Raw genomic sequence first — 6,899 nt, 5'->3', positions numbered from 1 at the left:
GTTGAAATATATTTGTATAAAGACCTATTGAAAATAATTCATTACAAGCTAAAATCCCATTTCTGAAGTCTTAGCGCAACATTAAAACTCTTTCTACAGCAACCTTTCAAAAGACATGCACACACACACACACTTAAACACACACTCACACATCTCAAGTCTGAGACTTCAAAGGCAGGTGGAGTGAAACCATGAAATTACAGGTAAGGTGTCACTTACCCCTTTGAAACCCAGCACTGCTCAAATCCAGGCAAGACCTGGCCAGCCCTGGAATTAGAACAAATGAAAAAGAAACAGAAGAAGGGAAGAGAATGACAGAAGTAGAGGGGAGTGGCAGAGGAGTGAAAAGGAGATTTAACAAGCCATGTTGACAATATGGCAGCCCTATAAAAAAGGGTCTAATTTCTGCAGTAAATTGCCTCATATTACACACTCACATTACGCTAATGCACATCACACAAACACTGCACACACATCAATACTATATATATATATATATATATATATATATATATATATATATATATATATATATATATATACTGTATATATATATATATATATACTGTGTATATATATATATATATATATATATATATACTGTATATATATATATATATATATATATATATATATATATATATATATATATATATATATATACAGTATATATATATATATATATATATATATATATATATATATATATATATATATATATATATATATATATATATACACACACACACACGCACACACACACTTCTACCAAACTTTACACATGGACTTCATTTATATATACTACTTTTCAAGTGTATTCATTTTTGTGTCCAAGATTTTCGATCTTAAAATACATATATCCATTATAAAAATATATGTAAATTATTATTGTTTAAAATAAAAAAATAAATTAGAATATAAATATAGTGAAAAAAATTTATATATATATATATATATATATATATATATATATATATATATATATATATATATTATGAAAATAATTACTATACATTTTTGTCCTTCATTTTTAGCATAGTAGTTTCCATTTTCCTTTTCACCATTTACATTTTCATGGTCAACAATACTGACATTACATGTATTTTTTTATTTTTTCGAAAAGTTAGTGTACTTGGTTCGCAACGCAACAACAGTATCAGTGAAGACAACACTTTTAATACTTTAAATCATGCTGTAATTATGTCAAATTCTACAAAAAGTATAATAAAAATAAAATATTTCATAAAAATATAAAATTGTAGGTAATTAATACATTTTTTTTGCAGGGCCAAAGCTTAAAAAAAAAGCTTTAAAATACCTATATGTCGCCTACATCAAGAAACACCCGTATATTAGAGTATTTTCCTCTGATATTATTACTATTTTGTACTACAACTGTATTTTACTGCAACATATTTATATGCCCTACTTCATCATATGAAGTGCATTGACATAATTCATAATCAAAATAAAGAGATCATTCATTTATCAAATCATCCATGCATGGCTGACACAAATACAATAACAGCAGTACACCACACACAGACTCTTATTTAGAAGACTTATTTCAATGATGTATTTGCTCGAACACATGTATATCCAAAGATAAACTGAGACAAACCTGTCTGGGTATGACAGTGTTTGCATTTGTGTCTGTGTATGTGTTTTAAGGTGCTGTGAGTGTCAGTACAGAGATTCTTCAGATAACTGCTCGAGTTGGATTCAAAACACGTCCATTCCGGGCGCATGCAGCAGCGTAGGTCTGTGGTGGGGAGAAGATGACAGGAGAGTGTTTTATACTCTGCAATAACAGCACTGCGCTCTGTGCGAGCGTGTGTGACAGTCTTATCTTCCCGAACACATGCTAGCCAAACCACTGTCAGACCACTGTATTTTTCTCCACTTCCTCATAAAGCTCATTATCACTCATTTTCATCACCCTATTTATTGCTCTTTTAGTTATTGTCACATACTTTTCCTTTTTTATTTCAATGTCTTGGTATTTTATAAAAGGGATTTACACACTAAGCTTAACCCTAAATTACTGACGTTCCAAACCCCACTTTTAACCCCTGAAAAGGGAAAGAAGCAGACACTAATCTCATACCTTATACGCTTTGGGCTGTCACAGAAACATTAGGTATACCAAAAAGTAAATTCAGGAAAAACTAGTAAATTTGGCAATATAGCTATAGCCTAATATGAGGATGTGTAACGCTAAAATCTTTATGTAAACAGGTTGCATGTAGTATTTGTAATATGAAAATATTAATGCCAACCCAGGATTTAGAAATGTACACAACAGTGTAAAACGTCATCTTATGAACATACAGGAAGTTGATCCCATGGTGAATTACGTAGAGCTGGGCGATAAAAAGGGTGATATTAACCCTTTTAAACACAAGTCAAAAACCACCTTAAGCAAACGTCAAAACTTTTTTGCATATACAGTAAGGGGATTCTTATTCGAAATTTGGCATTTCCATCACTGATTTCTGGTGTGAATCTTTAAAATGTGCATAAAAACAGGGTGATGAAAACATACTGAGTGATTTAAACTAGTTTGAAGACAGGTAAAACAGCACTCACATACATGTGGAAACACTGTGTGCAATCATACAGTCAGAAGGCTTTTCAAAATACAAATCATCAATATATAATGGATTTACTAGTAACACTAACTACACCATGGCTGAAATGTGGGATATTCATATTGGTTAGAGTGCCAAAATATACAGTGCAACCCGAGTTTGATCCCTATCTTGAAGTCCTAAGTCAATCCTGCTCCTTTCTCTAACCAATAATTTCCTGTCATTTCTCCACTGTCCTGTCTGAATAATAAAGCAAAAAAAAAGCCCCAAAATACTACCTACTGCAGGTAGGTTTCTTGAAGCATCTGGGAGACCACAGTTCTTCTGAATTGAGTTTGTCTCAGTTTGTTCTGTTTCTTCATGTTTTTCAGACAGACTGATTGATGATGGTGAGATCAGATCTCTGTGTGGAGCACTGGCTGTTGTCAGACTCCTTGTGCAAACAAAAACTCTCTGGATTAATGACAATATTAATGTTTGGAAATGTACACTGATATTTCCTGCTGACACACTGCATCAAGATAACTGACACATATCAAAATAACTGACTTAACACCATTTTAACTGCTGAAAACACTAGTTTTCAAATAATTTTGGCAGACACTGTATAATAATAATAATAATAATAATAATAATAATAATTAAAGCTGCAAGCAGCATTTACCGGGGTTCAAGCACATTAAGGCCTCTGAGGTGGTCTGAGCCAACCTGGATGCATGGATGACAGTTAAACACATCCAAAATGGAGAACAGGCTAACAGACAGACACACACACTGAAAGTAAATGATTAGACTAATATATGTATACTCTATAAGCATATGCACACACACACACACACACACACAGAAAGACACACATATACATGCACAAACATTTTGTTGCAGATATAGGTATTTGAAATAAGTGATAGGTGACGATAAACTTATTGCAAGTCTTCTCTTTTTAAGAGTTTAGATGTCATTTTCAGGTTAAACTGTAATCATAATGTGGCAAAATTGGAAAAAACTGATACATCTGTATAAACAAAATGGAAAACATCAATTCAATGAGATTTAAAATGTTATAACAGTTAATTTATTAATGTTTTGGCATGAATTCATGAAAACAGTACTGTTTAACTAGCTGAATGAGCCCATTAGTGGTCTTCCGCTGCCATCTAGTGGTTATAAATTGCATTTACTCAAACAACACTGTGTTTTAAAACATAACTGTTATAGTGTTGTAATTTTTTTTTGCCCAATCTCTCTTAAATTTTGCATGCTTGTTTAGAATGAAAACATGCATTATTTTACACAGTTTTGATAATTTGTGGGCTTTCTGATTGTATTAATAGGCCTTTGTGTGCACTATGAAAAGAACATATTATAAAATGACTGGTTTATAGTTGCCCAAATGCAATTGTTCAACATGTTTTTGATAATTATTGACCTTCAGAGTCTAGAGAATTGTACTTCAGTGGTTTTATTGATTTTCATCTTAAACTGTATCACAAGTATGCCAAGGTAACTTTTTTAAATAATCTTGAATATTTAATTAACAGCTTTATTGACAACATTGGTCCCAGAGGCAAAGTTGTTCAGAATGAGGAGATCTATCATATGATATGAAGATGTAGTGTTTTTGAGTGAATATATGAGCATTTTCAAACAATTTGAGGCCATTTACCATATAAATCTTGTGTTTTGAGACCTTTTCTACTGTTATAGCGCCACCTATGGTCTGATCTCCATGAAACTTTGCATGCTTGTTAAGAGTCACCTGTTACATGATTTCACTTAGTTTCATAACGTTTTGAGTTTTCCTTTAGGTTTTATAGGCTTTGGGGTATGTTTGGCCACACCCCTTTTACTAAATTACGCTGTTACAGCTAACCAAAGGACAAAATTCAACATTTTTTTAATAATTATTGATCTAGAGAGTCCACAGAATATTACTGCAGTGGTTTGGTTCCGATCGGACAAAAAACCTAGGACTAGTTCGCAAAAGTAGGTTTTTAACATATTTGTGAATAACAATTGAACGATTTGATTGACAGCAATGGTTCTTGAGGCAAAGTTGTGCATTACGAGGAGATCTATCAAATGATATGCATATTGTGTTGATATGTGAAACACCACGTGATTACAGAGCCATAAAACTCTTTAGCGCCAACTAGTGGCCGATTTCTTTCAAAATTCTTACAGACCTTAAGGTTCATGAGTCGAACGTACCCAGCGAGTTTCGTTCCGATCAACATCCGTTACCCCTTTCAAATAGGTGCTTAAATTTGTTTGGCCAATGACGGCCATGTTTTTTGAGATATGCAAATGTCCTCATAAGTACTTGTGCCCCTTCAGACCAAGACACTGCATACCGATTTTCAAGTCGATCGAGCCAACGGTTGCCTAGTTATAGCAATTTATGTGTTTTTTCTATCTTATTGCGCCCCCAAGTGGCAGAGATGCGCAATTTTTTTGATTTGACCAAAGATTGAGCTCATACATACGTGTACCTAGTTTGGTGAAGATATCTCTTTCCGTTCAAGAGTTATAGTCAATATAGTATTTTGCTAACGTTAGCATAGATGCTTTTTGACATACTGTTTCGCGTAAGAATTGAAATTTCAACTTTTTTTTAATAATTATTGATAATGAGTGTCCAGGGAATATTTATGAAGTGGTTTGTTTCTGATTGGTTGAAAATCCTAGGACTAGTTCGCAAAAGTAGGTTTCGGATATAGCTCGATTTTGCGAGAAAACGGTGCGTCGTAGACCCCAAAAAGGCACCGTGCACTTTTGTTCGGGCTAACCCAAGGATTGCAACGATGCCATGTTTTTGAGTCTACGGCTAACGGTATACGATTTACGGCCAAAAATGTCCAAAATTTTTGTTTTTTGCGCTGTAGCGCCCCCGTTAGGCCGATTGGGCTGAGACTTTGATAAGTTCTCCCCAAATTGAGCTCTACGATCTGTCCAAATTTCAGCTCTCTACGCCTTACGGTTTGGGCTGCACGTTCAGTTCTAGGGCAGAAGAATAATAATAATAATTAAAGCTGCAAGCAGCATTTACGGGGTTCAAGCATTTAAGGCATCTTAGGTGGTCAGAGCCAACCTGGACGTACGGATGACCGTTAAACACATCCAAAATGGAGAATAGTCTGACAGACAGACACACACACTGAAATTAAATGATTAAACTCGTTTTTAAGATTTTAGATGTCATTTTCAGGTTTCACTGTAATCATAATGTGGAAAATTTTATAAAACTGATATGTCTGTATGAACAAAATGGAAAACTTTAACTCAATGAGATTTGAAATGTTATAACAGTGTTTTTTTATTGTTTAGGCATTAATTCATACATCCTTTCAACTGTACTGTTTAAGTTAGCTGAATGAGCCCATTAGTGGTTTCCGCTGCCATCTAGTGGTTATAAATGGCAATTTCTCATACATCAATGTGTTAATCCTTTATAACTCTTAGTGTTTTTTTGCCCTATCCCTCTTAAATTTTGCATGCTTGTTTAGAATGAAATTAGGCATTATTTTACACAGTTTTGATAATTTGTGGGCTTTCTGTTTGTATTAATAGGCCTTTGTGTACACTGTGAAAAGAACATATTATACAATCACTGGTTTATAGTTGTCCAAATGCAATTGTTCAACATGTTTTGGATAATTATTGACCTTCAGAGTCTAGAGAATTGTACTTCAGTGGTTTTATTGATTTTCAGCTTAAAGCCTTGGACTACTTTGCCAAAGTAACTTTTTAAAATAATCTTGAATATTTAATTAACAGCTTTATTGACAACATTGGTCACAGAAGTTGTTCAGAATGAGGAGATCTATCATATGATATGAAGATCTAGTGTTTATGTGAATATATGAGCATTTTCAGACAATTTGAGGCCATTTCCCTTCTAAATCTTATGTTTTGAGACCTTTTCTACTGTTATAGCGCCACCTATGGTCCGATCTCCATGACAATTTGCATGGTTGTTAAGGGTCAGCTGTTACATGTTTTCACCAAGTTTCATAAAGTTTTGAGTTTTCGTTTAGGTTTTATATGCTTTTGGGTATTTTGGTCACGCCCCTTTTCTAATTTAGCCAGTTATAGCTAACCAAAGGACAAAATTCAACATTTTTTTTGATAATTATTGATCTAGAGAGTCCAGAGAAAATTACTGCAGTAGTTTGGTTTCGATCGGGTAAAAAACCTGGGACTAGTTCGCAAAAGTAGCTTGTTGACATATTTGTGAATTGCAATTGAACGATTTGATTGACATCTTCGCTCCTTGAGGCAAAGTTGTTCACAAAGAGGAGATCTATC

The sequence above is a fragment of the Carassius auratus genome, chromosome 38, assembly GCF_003368295.1.
Source record: "Carassius auratus strain Wakin chromosome 38, ASM336829v1, whole genome shotgun sequence".
NCBI lineage: Eukaryota > Metazoa > Chordata > Actinopteri > Cypriniformes > Cyprinidae > Carassius > Carassius auratus.
Note: the sequence above shows the minus strand (reverse complement) of the source record.